Consider the following 18,552-nt stretch of genomic DNA (forward strand, 5'->3'; position numbering starts at 1 on the left):
AGGCAGATTACCACACTACTGTTGACCAAGAAATTCCAAGAATTCATCAAATTCTTAAGATTGACTGGTCAAGGGCTTCCTTGGTGGCTCAGATGGCAAATGATCTGCCTGCAATGCAGGAGACATGGGTTCACTCCCTGGTCCAGGGAGACCCCACATGCCTCGGAGCAGCTGAGCCCACGTGCTGCAACTACTGAGTCCGGAGTGCCCTAGCAAGAGAAGCCGGCACACCACAACCAGAGAGTAGCCCCTGGCCACAGCCTAGGGAAAAGCCCACGCAGCAACAAAGACCAAGCACAGCCAAATAAATAAATACAATATTAAAAAAAAGAGAGACTGGTTAAGATGACATTCCTGCAGGAGATTGAAATTGCAATTAGGTTGGGTACTAAGTTTTGGCTTGGTGACATGGGCTTAGAAAAAGTAACTTCATTTTGGGCCTATGTTCTCTTTTTATTTAATCATTAATTATTAGCATTACATATCTGAAGATTCAGAATTTTTTAAAACTTTTTATTTTATTTTGGAGTAGAGCTGACTAACAATGTTGTGATAGTTTCAGGTGCACAGCAGAGTGACTCAGTCATGCGTCCACGTGGATCCATTCTCCCTTGAAGACTATAAGGGAAGCTGCTGCTGCTGCTGCTAAGTCGCTGCAGTCGTGTCTGACTCTGTGCGACCCCATAGACGGCAGCCCACCAGGCTCCCCCGTCCCTGGAATTCTCCAGGCAAGAACACTGGAGTGGGTTGCCATTTCCTTCTCCAATGCATGAAAGTGAAATGGCTCAGTTGTGTCCAACTCTTGGCGACCCCATAGACTGCAGCCTACCAGGCTCCTCTGTCCATGGGATTTTCCAGGCAAGAGCACTGGAGTGGGGTGCCATTGCCTTCTCTGAAAGAAAGCTCAGCGCTGGGACTTCCCTGCTGGTCCAGTGTTTAAGACTTCACCTTCCGATGCAAGGGGTGCAGGTTCAATCCCTGGCCAGGGAGCTAGGATCCCATATGCCTTGCACCCGAAAACTAAAACATGAAACAGAAACAATATACTAACAAATTCAATAAAGACTTTAAAAATGGTCCACATCAAAAAAATTTAAAAAAAAAAAAGAAAGAAAGAAAGCTCAGCGCTGAAGAATTGATGCTTTTGAACTGTGGTATTGGAGAAGACTCTTGAGAGTCCCTTGGACTGCAAGGAGATCCAACCAGTCCATCCTAAAGGAAATCAGTCCTGAATATTCGTTGGAAGGACTGATGCTGAAGCTGAAATTCCAATACTTTGGCCATCTGATGCGAAGAACTGACTCATTGGAAAAGACCCTGATGCTGGGAACGATTGAAGGCAGGAGGAGAAGGGGATGACAGAGGATGAGATGGTTGGATGGTATCACCAATGCGATGGACATGAGTTTGAGTAGGTGCTGGGAGTTGGTGATGGACAGGGAAGCCTGGTGTGCTGCAGTCCATGGGGTCACAAAGAGTCGGACAAGACTGAGTGGATGAACTGAACTGATTCTCCCCTAAACTCCCCTCCCATCCAGGCTGCTAAATAATATTTAATAGAGTTCCCTGTGCTATACAGTAGGACCTTCTTGGTTATCCTTTTTAAATAGAGCAGTGTGTACGTATGCATCCCCCATCTTTCCCTTCCAACCTGGCAACCATCTGTTCCTTCTTTAAGTCTGTGAATCTGTTTCTGTTTCATAAGTAAGTTTATTTGTATCATTTCTTTTTAGATTCCACATAAAAGGGATATCACACAGTATCAACTCTATTTTGGGCCTATGTTCTCTTTTTTTTAATACTATAAATAATGACAAGTCAATGGTATTTAGAATTAAACAATATGCCTCTATCAACTGAATCACTCCATTATTAAGCAATATTTAGGTGAATTTCAGTTTTTTTATATTATATCCAGTTTGTACATGTCTCTATATGCATGAATTTTTTCTATGATACTTAGAAGTCCAAAACTGTTTGAAAGGGCCTGCCTATTTAAATATTGATAGATACTGCTAAATCATATTCCACAGGCTCTCTCCATTTATACTTCTGCCAAAAGTCTATGAAAGTGCTTGTTTTTCTGGCTCTTCATCAGACTGGGTATTAGCAACTCCTAAAAAAATTTTCCCAAAGTGATTGTCATACAATGATATCAGATTTTAATGTGTATATATAGATTATTGGGGAATTTGCATATCTTTTTCGTATGTTTAGTGACAAATTCAAGAGGTTGTACTTGAAGAATATAATGGCTGGATTCTCATATAATTTTCTTATGTTGCAGGAAGGGGGACCCCTTCCAGGGCCTGAGAGTGGGCTTTTGTCCAATACTCAGAAATGAACTGACCGAGGAGACCCATATGCTGACAAAGCAAGAGACTTTATGGGGAAGGGGCACCCGGGTGGAGAGCAGCAGGTAAGGGGACCCAGGAGGACTGCTGTGTCAGGTGACTCACAGTCTCGGGTTTTATGGTGGTGGGTTAGTTTCCAGGTTGTCTCTGGACAGTCATTCTGACTCAGGGTCAGTCATGGTGGCACACGCGTCGCTCAGCCAACAGGGATTCCAGCAAACAGGATTCTCGGAGGTCGGTAGGACATATAAACTGGTGTTGCCTCTCTCCTCTTGACCTTTCCTGAATTCTCCCAGCTGGTGGTAGCTTGTTAGTTCCAGGACCTTGTATTGTTAAGACAATTCATGTAAGTGACTGTGATCTTGCCTGGCCAGGCTTGGCAGTTTCGGTCAGTGTTTCCCCTGATGCTGACATCGCAAACATTATATTAATAGTAAATCTACATATTCATTGACCCACACACCTAGTTACTCAGGGTGACACGGCCTTGCATGGGTCTTTTTAAAATTTTTATTTATTTTAATGGGAGGCTAATTACTTTATAATATTGTAGTGGGTTTTGCCATTCATTCACAGGAATCAGTCATGGGTGTGCACGTGTTCCCCATCCTGAACCCCCCCACCTCCCTCCTCATCCCATCCCTCAGGGTCATCCCAGCTCACCAGCCCTGAGCACCCTGTCTCATGCATTGAACCTGGACTGGCGATCTGTTTCACATATGATAATATACATGTTTGAACGCTATTCTCTCAAATGACCCCACCCTCGCCTTCTCCCACACAGTCCAAAAGACTGTTCTTTACATCATGTCTCTTTTGCTGTCTCGCATATAGGGTCATCGTTATCATCTTTTTAAATTCCATTTATATTGCATTGGTCTTGAGGAAGCTCTAGGCTGAGCACTGTCAATGGCCTCCCGACGTCATCCAAAGCCTAGGTTCTTTCTGTTTTTCTGCTCTGCCCTCTAAGGCTGCCTCCTACTCTTGCCATGGCATAACTGCAACAGTGGCAGACACCACATCAGCCTGGAAAACTCCATAGGAACAATGGGACCGTCTCTTCAGAGTATGGAAACCGTTCCCAGGAGCCCTCACGCAGATTATCTTTCTCATCTCACAGGTCAGAACTCACTGTTCACCCTTTAAACCAGTCACTGGGAAGGGAAACAGGATCAGCAAGATTAGCTTCTAGTGAAATGAAGTCAAAGTCACTCAGTTGTGTCTGACTCTTCTCAACTTCATGGACTGTAGCCCTCCAGGCTCCTCTGTCCATGGAATTCTCCAGGCAAGAATACTGGAATGGGTAGCCTTTCCCTTCTCCAGGGGATCTTCTCATCCCAGGGATCAAACCTGGATCTCCTGCATTGCAGGCAGATTCTTTACTGTCTGAGCCACCAGGGAAGCTCCCAAAAGAGAGTGAAAGTGTTAGTCGCTCAGTCATGTCTGACTCTTTGTGACCTCAAGGACTGTATCCCGCCATGTTTCTCTGTTCATGGGATTCTCCAGCCAAGCATGCTGGATGATTAGCTTAGAGTCTCAGAATAGGCTTTCCAATCCTGCCCCAGGTCCCTTACACTTATAGTCTTCTGCCTAGAATGCTCTTCCCTGAGGTATCAGTAAGGCATCAGTTCAGTTCAGTCGCTCAGTCGTGTCCGACTCTTTGCGACCCCATGAATTGCAGCACGCCAGGCCTCCCTGTCCATCACCAACTCCTGGAGTTCACCCAGACTCACGTCCATCGAGTCCATGATGCCATCCAGCCATCTCATCCTCTGTTGTTCCGTTTTCCTCCTGCCCCCAATCCCTCCCAGCATCAGAGTCTTTTCCAATGAGTCAACTCTTCGTATGAGGTGGCCAAAGTACTGGAGTTTCAGCTTTAGCATCATTCCTTCCAAAGAGATCCCAGGGCTGATCTCCTTCAGAATGGACTGATTGGATCTCCTTGCAGTCCAAGGGACTCTCAAGAATCTTCTCCAACACCACAGTTCAAAAACATCAGTTCTTCAGCACTCAGCCTTCTTCACAGTCCAACTCTCACATCCATACATGACCACTGGAAAAACCATAGCCTTGACTAGACGGACCTTTGTTGGCAAAGTAATGTCTCTGCTTTTCAATATGCTGTCTAGTTGGTCATAACTTTCCTTCCAAGGAGTAAGCGTCTTTTAATTTCATGGCTGCAATCATCATCTGCAGTGATTTTGGAGCCCCCCAAAATAAAGTCTGACACTGTTTCCACTGTTTCCCCATCTATTTCCCATGAAGTGAAGGGACCAGATGCCATGATTTTCATTTTCTGAATGTTGAGCTTTAAACCAACTTTTTCACTCTCTTCTTTCACTTTCATCAAGAGGCTTTTTAGTTCCTCTTCACTTTCTGCCATAAGGGTGGTGTCATCTGCATATGTGAGGTTATTGATATTTCTCCCGGCAATCTTGATTCCAGCTTGTCCTTCTTCCAGCCCAGGGTTTCTCATGATGTACTCTGCATAGAAGTTAAATAAGCGGGGTGACAATATACAGCCTTGCTGTACTCCTTTTCCTATTTGGAACCAGTCTGTTGTTCCATGTCCATTTCGAACTGTTTTATTCTTCCAGTCTTTCTCTATTTCTCCTCTTATCAGCAAGGCTTTTTGTGACCATCTTGTTCACAATTATACCTCCAGCACTCTCCATGTGTTTTTCTCTGCTTTAGTTTATTCTTACCTGCTGCTGCTGCTAAGTCACTTCAGTCGTGTCCGACTCTGTGTGACCCCATAGACGGCAGCCCACCAGGCTCCCCCGTCCCTGGGATTCTCCAGGCAAGAACACTGGAGTGGGTTGCTGTTTCCTTCTCCAATGGATGAAAGTGAAAAGTGAAAGGGAAGTTGCTCAGTCGTGTCCGACTCTTCTCGACTCCATGAACTGCAGCCTGCCAGGCTCCTCCGTCCATGGGATTCGCCAGGCAAGGGTACTGGAGTGGGGTGCCATCACCTTCTCCGTTATTCTTACCTACCATGTGCCAATGCAGAAGATGCAAGAGACTCGGGCTCAGTCCCTGAGTACAGAAGATCCCATGGAGAAGGAAATGGCAACCCGATCCATTATTCTTGCCTGGGAAATTCCATAGACAGAGGAGCCTGGTGGGCTACAGTCCATGGCGTCACCAAGAGCTGGACACGACTGAGCAACTGAACACACATGCATATCGTGTGCTTTACTTATTTTTTAAAATTTTTTAAAAATTTATTGTCCATCTCTTTCAACCAGAATGTTAGCTCAATGAGGGTAGGGATTTTGCAATTTTATCCATTGCTCAGTCATTGACACATCCTTCATTGTTGTTGTTCAGGCACTCAGTCATGTCCGATTCTTTGCAACCCCATGGACTGCAGCACACCAGGCTTACCTGTCCTTCACCATCTCCTGGAGTCTTCCCAAGTTCAAGTCCATTGAGTCTGACACATACAAATAAAACTCAATAAATATTTGCTGAATGAGAGTAATCTATTTGAATGAATTCCATCTGAACCCATCTCTCAATTAATGCTAAACTCAGGGGAGGGAAAGAGGGGTGTTGTTTACTGACTACCCCCAAACTCCAGCAATGGTGACATACCAGCAGAACAACCACACGGCCTCCCCAGTTTCACCCGCCAATCTCTGCCCTGCCGAGCACTGCCATGTAGATTCGGCGTTGCAGCTGTTCCGTGGAGGGTGGCATGATGCAGCTGAACCACAGCTCCTGATGCTGCCCATGCTGCCCCAACATCCCTCCCAGATTGGTCTTGAGCAGGACTTCCCAGGTAGTACAATGGTTAAGAATCCACCTGCCAATGCAGGGGACATGGGTTTGATCCCCGGTCTGGGAAGATTCCACATGCCTTGGAGCAATTAAGCCTGTGCTCCACAGCAATTGAGCCCACACACCCTAGAGCCCATGTTCCACAACAATGAGAAGCCCGTGCACCACACGAGAGAATAGCTAGCCCCTGCTCACCACAACTAGGAAAGTCCGCACAGCAGTGAAGCCCCAGAGCAGTCAAAAATAAAGAAATTAAATTAAAACAAGGACTCCCTGGTGGCTCAGATGGTAAAGCGTCTGTCTACAATGAGGGAGACCCGGGTTCGAGCCCTGGGTTGGGAAGATCCCTTGGAGAAGGAAATGGCAATCCACTCCAGTACTATTGCCTGGAAAATCCCATGGACAGAGGAGCCTGGTAGGCTACAGTCTATGGGGTTGCCAAGAGTCGGACACGACTGAGCGACTTCCCTTTGAAAAGAAATTGATCTCGGGTGGCCTCAGCCTGCAGCAGTGAGAAGCCGGATTCAGGTTTCCAGCCAGAGATTGAAGTCAGGCCGAGGCGGCGAGAGTGCTGAATCTTAGCCACTAGACCTCCAGGGAGCAGTGGCCAGTGACAAGGCCCTGTCCTGCCAGCTGTGTAGCAGTGAATTTCCACCTTGAGACGGAAATGAGTGAAACAAGCTGAGTGTTCATTAAAAGGAAAAAGAGTAGGTGTGTATAGGCACATAAACGGACTCAAGAGAGTCATGCCCTCGTGGTAGTTTGAATCACTTATATGGAGCAATTCTGGGTTTCCTTCGGGCAGTCGTCTCGCTTTGCCTGGTTCTGTGTCCGTATTTGGTACCTCTCAGCATCCTCCCATGTGTGTACCTGCATCTCTCAGCCAAGATGGATTCTAGCAAAGAGAGACATGTACCCCCTCCCATTTTGACCTTAAAGGAGCCTTTCTGTACACGTGTAGTCGGTAAGATACCCTTAAGAATGAGGAATATGTGGTCTTTTATCTCTTATCTCAGCAGGGCTCAGCTCCTCTCTCACTCCTGCTATTTTGGCACATTTGTCCAGAGGAGAAATTCCAGCTACTCAACCTGGGGCCCATCTCTCTCCTGCCTCAAAATGACCACACCACCCATGGGTGCCACAGCTTAGCTGGGAACCTCTTTTCCTGGCCATGCTGTAACCTTTTCTGATTGATGGCTTTGGGACCTGGCTCCCCAGCTCCTCTCATTCCTGTGTCTGGCCCTTGCCCTCAGTGACTTCAGAAGCAACACTGATCCCGTGTCCATCACCTTTGCTCGTGGTCCCTTCACCTCCTCTGCTCCAGCACCTTCCACCCCCATCTAATCAACCTCCGAGGGCCTGGCCTTGTTGCAAACTGCTTCCACTTCAGGACCTCAGCTCCTCTCTCCTTATTCCATCTCTCCCTGCCCCTTACAATAACCAAATCTGCCCTTTATCCTCACCACTGCCTCTTTCGCTTCCTTGCTTGTTGTTCCTTTTCAGCCTCCTACTCAGTCTAGACCCTGTGGTAGGCTTTTTAATCGTGTTCTTGCTAGCACCCTGGAATTCCTGTTCTTCGACTTCCTCATCCACCCACATCCGGGGGGTTTCCTATCCTGTACTTCTGTAGCTCCAGGTCTGGCAGAAGTGGCCGCCACACTGCCTAGCTAGAGAGGCTTGTCCTACCACCCCAGTTCCAGCTGTCACTCTTTTTCCTCCTGCGGTCCTGGGTTCTGCCACGTGACTGGCCTGCAGAGCGGGGAAAGAGACGGGGAGCAAGGGAGGGACATAAACGTCAGGGCCTCAGTGTTCTGGGTTGCCCGCCTGGGTGGGTGGCTGAGGGGGCATCTTCTGTCTTATTCCTCCGTGAGGCCTCTACGATTCCCTTCTGTGTGTATCAAATCATTTTAGTCATGTCAATCTCTGTGACCCTATGGACTGTAGCCCACGAGGCTCCTCTGTCCATGGGATTCTCCAGGCAAAAATACTGGAGTGAGTTATCATGCCCTCCTCCAGGGGATCTTCCCAATCCAGCGATCGAACCCACGTCTCATGTCTCCTGCACTGGCAAGCAGGTTCTTTACTTACCCTTACATTTGTATAAAAACTTTCACGTCATTAGGGAAATTGCTTAATTTCACAAATGTTTTGAGTCAACTTATTACTAGACATGAATGAAAATAGTGCTTGCCCTCCAGGAACTCCTCAGAAGTTCACTGGAATTTTAAGACCTTAACAAGACGCTGGAGTGAAAAACAAGCAACAAAAAAAAAAACACAGAAAGACTACCATGTACAGACTCCACCCTATTTGACTGAAAATTTAGAAATGTACACAAATATATTTCTTTATGTTTTCTGGGCGTCCCTGGAAGCTCAGATGGTAAAGAATCTGCCTGCAATGCAGGAGACCTGAGTTCGATCCCTAGGTCAGAAAGATCCCCTGAAGAAGGGAATGGTTATCCATTCCGGTATTCTTGCCTGGAGAAATCCTCGTGAATATATTTCTTAATGTCTTCTAAGCTCAAGAAGGAATTCTAGCTCTCCTTGATGATTCATAGTTAAAGAACTGTTAGGTCTTGGCCTAGCCTTTTTACATAAACTCAGTTTGACCTTGAAAATAAACTGGTTCCGGAATGAATCCAGACTGTAACTTATTAACTCATGCTTTCAATATGAGTGATGTTTAAATATAATTTTTATTGGAATATAATTGTTTTACACTGCTGTGTTACTCTCTGCTGTACAACAAAGTGAATCAGCTGTATGTGCATGTATCTCTCACCTCCCCGCTATCCCACTCCTCTGGGTCATCACCGAGCGCCAGGCTGAGCTCCCTGCGCCGTACAGCAGCTCCTCACCAGCTGTATGTTTCACACGTGGCAGCATACATATGGGGTCGCACAGAGTCGGACACGACTGATGTGACTTAGCAGCAGCAGCAGCATACATATGTCAATAAAGATAATCTTTTGAAGAGGACATAATCATGACTCTCACATAGATTAAAAATGAACACATGTCCAGGATTTTAATTCAACTCATTAATTAACCAGTGCGATGTTACAACTGATTCACAAGATAAGTCAAAGAACACACGTGAACACAGAGGCAGAAAGGGAACGCTAAAATTAATTTATAAATAGATGCAAATGTATATCTATCCACAGGGCAATCAACAATTGCTTTCTACCCAACACAACTAAAATTTGAATTTCTATGGACAAGAATAATTTTTGTTAATAAAGGTTTTCTACAACTTACAGAATTGTAAAATAGACCAAAGACAATAAAAAGCAGAGATAATACGGAAGAGTACCTTAGATAAGGCAGCCAGTAACTTTTTTTTTTTTTCGCTTCGTTTCAGCCTTTCACTTTTTCCTAACGGTGACCATGGGAGGCAAAGATCAAAAAAATCTAAGTAAATAAAAATTTTAAATGTGTACATCACAGCAAAATATATTTGTTGAAATTCTTTGATATGTGTACTTAAGATCTGTGCATTTCATTGTGTATATAAATTTTATCTGTTAGAAATATTTTTAATCTTAAAAAACTCTAAACTGACAAAACTTGTGAACATGAAAAACATTAATAAAATTAAAAGCTAATTAATATGCTGAGGCTTGAGGGGAGGGGGCTGAAAGGATTGGGAACTAAAAATGAAGCCTTGGGAGCTGGTCAAAGACTCCTGGCGCTGAGGGAGTGGAATCACCTAACAGGCCTGCGTCTGAAGGACTGGCCTGCAGCGTCACCTTGGTGGGAATGCTCAGGAGCATCAAATAGTGACACCTTGTGGTAGTGATGAAAAACTGCAGGAACAGCCACTGTCCAGGGTTTGGGAGGTCTGGGCTTTTCTCCCACCCGTGTCAGTGTCTGCAGGACTTCTTTGTGGGTTATGTAAATCCCAGGGCTCTGAGCAGTCCAGGAAGAGGGGGGGCTCCAACAAGGAGGTAACTGGCTAATTTAGTGGTTAGAGGCTTCTTGTTGTTCAGTCGCTAAATCGTGTCTGGCTTTGTGACCCCATAGACTATAGCAGGCCAGGTTTCCTTGTCCTTCACTGTCTCCCAGAGTTTGCTCAGATTCATGTCCTTTGAGTCAGTGATGCCATCCAACCATCTCATCCTCTGTTGTCTCCTCATCCTGCCTTCGATCTTTCCCAGCATCAGGGGCTTTTCCAATGAGTCAGCTCTTCGCACCAAGTGGCCAAAACATTAGAGTTTCGAGGCTAGAGTTAGTTTTAGTTTCATTTGCCTTGGAAAATGTTTAAAGACATCCAGACTGTCCACATTCATGTGCACAGAAAAAAAGAATGAAAGAAAATCCACTGAAATAGTAACAGCTTATATTTGGGTTGAGATTGTACACATTTTTTATTATCTTTTTAAAGTTTCTGTATGTTCCAAAATTTCAACAATAAGTATATATCAGCTTGCTGTTTTGTTCTGACAGAAATATTTATTTTTCTCATAAATGGTGTACATGGTATACAACTGTGATTTTTCAATTTTTAGTTATTTTTATTTTTGAAGGCAATTTTTTAGAATAGTTTTTCGTTTGTCTTGTTTTTGTGTTTTCTTTTTTGCATTGTTGTGCAGCTTGTGGGGTCATAGTTTCCCAACCAGAGATTGAACCCAAGACCTCGGACATGAAAGCCCAGAGTCCTAACTACTGGACTGCCAGGGAATTCCTTTGAGCGGTTTTAAGTTCACAGCAAGAGTAAAAGGGAAGTCCAGTGGATGGACCTAGGTGTTGTCATACAGAGTAAAGTAAGTCAGAAAGTGAGAGACAAGTGCCGTATAATATTGCTCGTATGTGGAATCTAGAAAATGGTTCAGATGAATTCATTCGCAAAGCAGAAATAGAGTCACAGATGTAGACAAAAACCCTTACAGTTACCAAGGGGGGTGGGATGCAGTGGGAGACTGGGATTGGCGTGTATACACTGCTATGTACGAAACAGATGGCTAATGAGAGCCTGCTGTGCAGCACTGGGAACTCGACTCAGTGCTCTCTGGTGACCTAAATGGGAAAGAAATCCAAAAAAGAGGGATATATGTATACACATAACTGATTCACTTTGTTGTACTGCAGAAACTAACAGCATTGTAAAGCACATATGTTGTTTTATAAGAAACTACCCAACTATCGTCCAAAGTAATTGTGCTATTTTGCTCCACATCCTCATCAACACTCTTTTATTTTTTTATATCTTTTGGCCATGTGGCATGTGGGGTCTTAGTTTCCTGCCCAGGGATTGAACCTGCACCCCCTGCATTATAAGGCGGAGTCTTAACCACTGGCTGCTGCTGCTAAGTCACATCAGTTGTGTCCGACTCTGTGTGACCCCATAGACGGCAGCCCACCAGACCACCAGTGAAGTCCCAGTACGTCTATTTTAATACAAAAAGTTTTAAGAGGAAATAACACAAAATTCCTCAACATTATTATTATTGAAAAATAAGAAAATGTACACACGTGGTAAACTGTCATATATTTTAGGAAACTATGAAATTAAAAGTAAAAAAGTCTCCCTCCTGTTTTCTAGTACCTCTTGATAGAGTTTATCACTGTTCACACTTCCTTGTGTATGCAACAAGAAAAATGTGTTAGGTATCTCTCAGCATAAACAGTAAATGTTTCCTTACATTTTTTTTCACAAAATGTATCATACTATGAGCACAGCATCTTACACCACCTGGAGGTCTTTCTACATTACCATATAGAGATCAACCTCATTTTTTTACAAGGCAACAGAATTCCAAGGAAAGATACTCCAAACACTATTTATCTAGGCCTCTGTGTGTGCCCTGCTAAGTCGCTTCAGTCGTATCTGACTCTTTGCAACCCTATGGACTGTAGCCCATCAGGCTCCTCTATCTATGGACTTCTCTAGGCAAGAATACTGGAGTGGGTTGCCATGCCCTCCTGCAGGGGAGGCCTCTATCTATAAACATTTAATTATTTCATTTTTTTGCTATAAATACTTCAGTAATAAACATTCTTATACCTATCTTGACATATTTTTATTATTATATTTATACAATATACTCCTAGCAACAGAATTTCTGGTTCTCCTTCTAAAAATGACTGCATCAACAGTGAAGTGAAGTGAAGTTGCTCAGTCGTGTCTGACTCTTTGCAACCCCATGGACTGTAGCCTAACAGGCTCCTCAGTCCATGGGATTTTCCAGGCAAGAGTACTGGACTGGGTTGTCATTTCCTTCTCCAGGGGATCTTCCCGACCCAGGGATCGAACCTGGGTCTCCCACATTGTAGGCAGACGCTTTACTATCTGAGCTACCATCAACAGTAGGAGGGTGAATATCTTCCTCATTGTCAACATACTGTGCATTATCACACTTAAAATTTTTTTGCTGAGACTTCCCTGGAGGGCCAGTGGTTAAGACTTTCCAACGCAGGGGGCACTAGTCTGATCCCTGGTTGGGTAACTAGGATGCTGCAAGATATGGCAAAAAAAAAAAAAGTTCTTATCACAAGAAAATAAAATTGTTTAAATTGCCAAAGGTTGAAAGCAGGAGGAGAAGGGGATGATGTAGAGAATGAGATGGTTGGATGACATCACTGACTCAATGGACATGAGTTTGAGCAAGCTCCAGGAGATGGTGAAAGACAGGGTAGCCAGGTGTGCTGCAGCCCATGGGGTCGAAAAGAGTCGGACACAACTGAGCGACTGAACAACAGCAAATAATAGGTGAAAAAATGGCGTCTATATTTGTTTTGATTTGCGTTTAAAAATTATTACAGATTTTTATAATTTTTGAAATATAATATGTTATAACTATTATAAATTTTTAAAAAGTGGGGTTGAGCACTCACTCCCTGCCCCACTGCCCCTGTCTCTCTCTGTGAGCTGCTTATTCTTATCTTTTATCCATTTTCCTATTGAGTTCTTGGTTCTTTTCATATGCATCTACATAAATTCATAGTACATCAGAAATTAACCCTCGATTTGTTACAAATACCTCCCCCATTTTGTCATTTCTTTCTGAATTCATTTATGGACTATAATGGTTTGTAGATGTTTTTGTGTTTTCAAATTTATTTTTCTTCCTGATTTCTGAGTGCCTTAGTTTTAAAATTTAGAAAATTCAAGTTGCTTGCATATGTGTGTGTATATGCATAAAGCATATCAAACACGCAATAGTAAAAGCCCATTATCAGAAAGTTTATGGCACCAAACCATTCCTTTCGGAAGTCTCTACCTCCCAGGCCATGTGACTCAGTAAATAACATAGTCAGTGGCTTCAATAATTTTGTAAAGGAGTATCTCAGGGGCAAGGACTCCGCTTGTGGCTCAGATGGTAAAGAATCTGCCTGAAATGCAGGAGACATGGGTTCAGTCCCTGGGTGGGGAAGATCCCCTGGAGAAGGGAACTGCTACCCACTCCAGTATTCTTGCCCGGAGAATCCCCAAGGACAGAGGAGTCTGGTGGGATACAGTCTATGGGAATGTAAGAGCTGGACATATAAACAACAGATCTCAGGGGCAGCCAGGCTCTGACAAGCCAGTCAGGCTCTGACGTTTCTTTTGCCTGCCAAGTGTCTTGGAAGCTTTTACTAAATGTCTCCCCCCAAAATTCTTTTTTTCTTTTTTCAATGGTCACATAACTATTCTGGTGAAAATTTTCTTCTTATGAACTAAGCAGGCTAGGGATACACTAGTGTGTGTAGTGTGTGGGGTGTCTGGGTGTGTTTCCCTGTGCATGAAAGTGTATGTATTTAATTTTTTTCCTTTTCTTCATCCTATTTTGGTAATTAGTCTTTGCTTATAAAAGCTTGGAGGACACTGAGGATTCTGGAACCAGATCTCCTCTAAAACACCCCTCAAGCCACCTCCACCACCACTCGTGCCTCTGTGTCTTGGCAAGCATCACCCTACACCCAGGCCGCCTCCCGAGTCATTCAGTCCAGCCCAGAGCACCCTTGTGTCTTCCCAGAAATGTCCTTGAATAGAGCAGTTCAGCATAGGGCATGGGAACTGGCCAGAGGCTGTAAATCCATTTTTCTCCTTGGCATGAAGGGGCTAGAGAAGCCCAGGCCGGCACAGAACAGCTGAAAAAGAGAAAAGCCAACATTCCCGGAGAGGCAACTCAAGGTCCAGAGCAAAGGGCCTCCTTCTGCCACACTAAATGCAAACCATTCATTTAAAAGCAAAATAAAACAAAACAAAAAACAGGAAAATATACTGGTCTTGGAGGATTAAAAAAAAAATTTTCACTCTAAAAAAATTTGTTTAAATCCTTCTCTAGCTCTTTTTACATGAGTAAGTGTCAAGTGATACTTAATTTCACAACTTTTCAGTGACACTTCCTTGAACTGGATTTAACCCTTCTGTCTATAAAATAAACGTTTCCCTGATTCCATTTGCTAGTTTCTCTTCCTGTCTGGGCGTTCCTACATTGATCCCCTCTTTCGGCCTTTCCTTCTCTATAGGCCAGTCTTGCAGCATCCTACAACACTGTCCCTTTAAATTGTCTTTTCCTGGGACTTCCTTGGTGGTCCAGGAGAGACGACTTCACCTTCCAATGCAGGAAATATGGGTTTGGTCTGTGGTCAGGGACCTTAGAGCCCTCATGCCTTGAGGCCCAAAAAACTTAAAACAGAAGCAATACTGTAACAAATTCAATAAAGATTCTAAAAATGGTTCACATCAAAAAATGTTTAAATTAGCTTTTCCCAGGCACACTTGGCAGGATTCTGTGGCATACCTAGCAGAAAGGTGACACGCCTTCTGCATAACCAGAGCAGTCTCCCTTCTTACTCTGTCATCAAGGAAGTAGGCTGGAGTAAGTAATGCTGGGAGTCTTGAGTAGGAGGAGCTGCTTCCTGGACCCTCAAGGCCCATAGGCCCCTCTGCCTCAATGCCTGGAGCTCACCTGCTCAGGTGTCACTGGCTCTGATTGTCACTAAGTGTTATAGAAAGCAGGATCTGCCCACCCCATCTCTATCACCTCCATCCGCCTGAGATGAGCTGGGAGCTCTCCCTAGGCCTTAGGCTGAGCATTGCTCGGGGTGAGTTTCCTTCTTGCTCAACATCTAAAGACAAGTGGTGACATGTGTAGTTTCTTCCTGTCCTAGAGGCCTTCAATCTCCAGACTGGATAACTCACCTTTGTGGGGTGTATTAGTAAGGAAATCTAGAGCCAATCACCTCTCCTCTGGTGGATATCTGGAGTGGCCATGTGATTTATTTATTATTATTATTTTTTAATTTGGCTGTGCCAGGTCTTAGTTGTGGCATTCACGATCTTTAATTGTGGCATGCGAACTCTTAGTTGCAGCTTGTGAGATATCTAGTTCCCTAACCAGGGATTGAACCTGGGCCCCCTGCACTAGGAGAGGAGAATTTTAGCCACTGGACCATGAGGGAAGTCCCAGCCATGTGATTCAGACTCAAACAACCAAATACTCTTTTCCTGGTCTTGGAACCTTGAGAGGAAGGCAGGTAAACAGATATGGCTAGAGCATCACCAGAGCTCATGGAGTGGGCAGCCTGGGTTGTTTTTGCTAAGAGATTGTTGCTGTGGTTTGGGGGACTTGACTCCCTTTTCTTGGTTCCTGACTATTTTCAAGCCTGATACTTCAGTTCCCATTTACTCTGTAAGTTCCCTTATATTCTTTCAATAAGTCCCTTTTAAGTTAGCCAAGAGTCATCCTTTGAAGCTTCTAACCAAGAGCACTCACTAGTAGAATTGAGCCTCTGGCATCCCTGTGGTTTGGAGGATGGAGAAAAGGAATCACTGGGAGAAGCAACCCTGCTCACTGTACTGGACTTGTTCTGGGCTTTCTCACTGTCCGGGCTGGTCTTAGGGCACTAGCGTGGGTACCAGGACCATTACACCCCAAATTGGACTTAAATGTGACTTGCTCTCCATCTAAATGTGGGGTAAGTTCACGCTGGCCAGGACCAACTTCTCAAAGAATCAGGCACAGAGATGGTCCTAGATTCTCCTGTGACAAGACAGTGCCAGTTTCTTGACCTCATGGGTTGTCTTGGGAAAGAAGCAGAGGGAAATGAACCCTTAGACTACTGGGAAGTTTCAGCTGTATCCCATCTCCCCAAACCCCTGCCTCAACCAAACAAGTATCTTCCCTTTTGTTGTAAATTTCCACTCCTCGTGGAGATACAAGCTTTGTTAATACAATATCAAGTCCAGAATTATCATCTTCAGTCATTTTGGAGATCTTGCTTTTTAAGAATTCTGACCACTGTAGAGGTGGTGACTGGGAATTATGCCTGCAGGCACTTAGGGCAGATTTCTCAGGCCAGCCTGGAGTGATGCTGTTTGTATGTGGTCACTTTGGACTAATAACTTAAGATGCTACTGTACCAGGGACAGAGCATTCAATAACTGAACTTCTCTTTGCATCTTTATACTTAAAGAGGTTAATTAGTGAAAAATGAATGAAATTCAAATAATCTTTGGAGTGGTGCAGACACCTTTCCAAGAGTGACATAAAACTCAGAAACTATAAAAAGACAAGACTGACAAACTTGACAGCATAAACATGTCAAATTTCTAAATAAAACACAAAACAGCAAAAATCGAACCGCGTAATGAGAAAAACAGCAGAGACTTCTGTGAAAAAGGAATCATTTTCTTAATAAGCTAAGAGCTTTTTCCATCCAGGGATCAGAGTATCTTATCTCTCCTGCATTGAAAGGCGGCTTCTTTAACACTAGATCCACTTGGGAAGCCCAAAGAACTTTTACAAGTAAATTCAATTTTAAAAATGGGAAGAAGATATGAAAAATCAGTTCATAGAAAATGAGATTAAAATCACCAATAATCAAGAAACACTTCTCAAACATTCATGAAATGAAAATTAAATTGTCATGAAAATGAAATTTAAATAAAAAAAACAAATGTACTCATTTGATTATGCATGCTCCCAATAATTGCCTTGTACAAAAATATACCATTGTTCTATCACAGACCATTAATTATTGACCAGACGTATTAATACCACTTTTGTTACCCAAATGTTATTGATCAGAGACAGTTCAATATTCACCAACATAACAAATCAGTGTTAGTTTGTACAAAAATCACCTAGTCAATAATGTTAGGAGTGTTTTTCTCTCCAGCCTTGTATTTCCCCCTTGAATTTCCAGGCAGTTATCCACCTGCTGTCATACACTGATATGACAGGCATTTCTTTAAAAGCACTGTGAAATGAAACATTTCTTGCCATATCGGTGGGCAAGAAGTGTCATAGCTATCTGCGATTTTCTCTCTCCAGACGTGAATTTCTGAGCTATGCCAATAAGCAGCACCACTCCCTACGTGAGGAACTTAAGGAAGTTACAGTCATCAGTGACTGTGCTGTGCTTAGTTGCTCTGTCGTGTCCAGCTCTTGACCCTATGGACAGCAGCCAGCCCTCCAATGTCAGCTGGTGAGCCCTAAGGGAAAATGCAGGATGCTGGCCCCAGATAGCTGAGATGCATATGAAAAAAATGACTTCAATAATCCCAAACTCTTGCATCTTCCCATACATAGAAGAGCACTAAATTCCTTAACTTGATATCTGTTTTTTCCTCCTGAACAATAATCTTTGTTGTGCAAACTGCCTGCTCCCTTCCTTACAAACTTGTATATAGCCTGACTCCCTCTCCCGCCTCCTGGGAGCTATTTCTTAGGGCTGAGATACTGTCTCCTGGGCTTGGAGTCCTGAACATTCCCAACTGAACAAAACATTCTCTACTTTCACGTTGCGACTAATTTTTTAGTGGACAGTGCCAGCCACTGAAACCCCACAAGAGAGGCCAATCTGTCACTCTCAGCCCCCCAGTGCCGAGATTGATAATAAGTAAGGCTGGGATAACTATTAATAACAAGGAGACATGGAGCAGGTGTGCTGGGGGCGGTGACTCCGCCTAGGGCGGTATGATGAGGCAGGTTCCATACAGGAGGAAACGGAGGAAAGAATGGGAGGTCCGCGGCAGAAGAGGCGGGACAAAGCTCTCCTCCTGACCCAGGAACACCACGTGCGTAAACAAAAGGGTGTCCAGAAGCCAGGTGCGAGCCGGGGGGCTGGCTGTGGGAGGGGCGCCGGGCTGGGCCGGAAGGGACTTCTCTGTGCAGATTCTTTTCCTATTCAGGGGCCGCTTTCGGCTGTCGAAGGGCCTAACAAAATTATCTGCCACACAGTTTACAGCTGAAAGGGAGCTTCCATCCAACTTTCCCTTTTTATAGACCACTATTTGGAGGACATAAAGAAGTGGAGTGATCTGTCCCAAGTCACAGGTCTGGGGCCCTGACTGCCAGTCGGTGGATTTTCCCGCCTCGGTTCCATGCACCCTGCGCAGGTTATCAAATCCCCAAACTCTGCTCCCTGGCCCGAGGTCGCAGTCGGCTCGTGAGGACTACATCTCCCACAATGCCTTCGGC

The sequence above is a fragment of the Ovis canadensis genome, chromosome 18, assembly GCF_042477335.2.
Source record: "Ovis canadensis isolate MfBH-ARS-UI-01 breed Bighorn chromosome 18, ARS-UI_OviCan_v2, whole genome shotgun sequence".
NCBI classification, from domain to species: domain Eukaryota; kingdom Metazoa; phylum Chordata; class Mammalia; order Artiodactyla; family Bovidae; genus Ovis; species Ovis canadensis.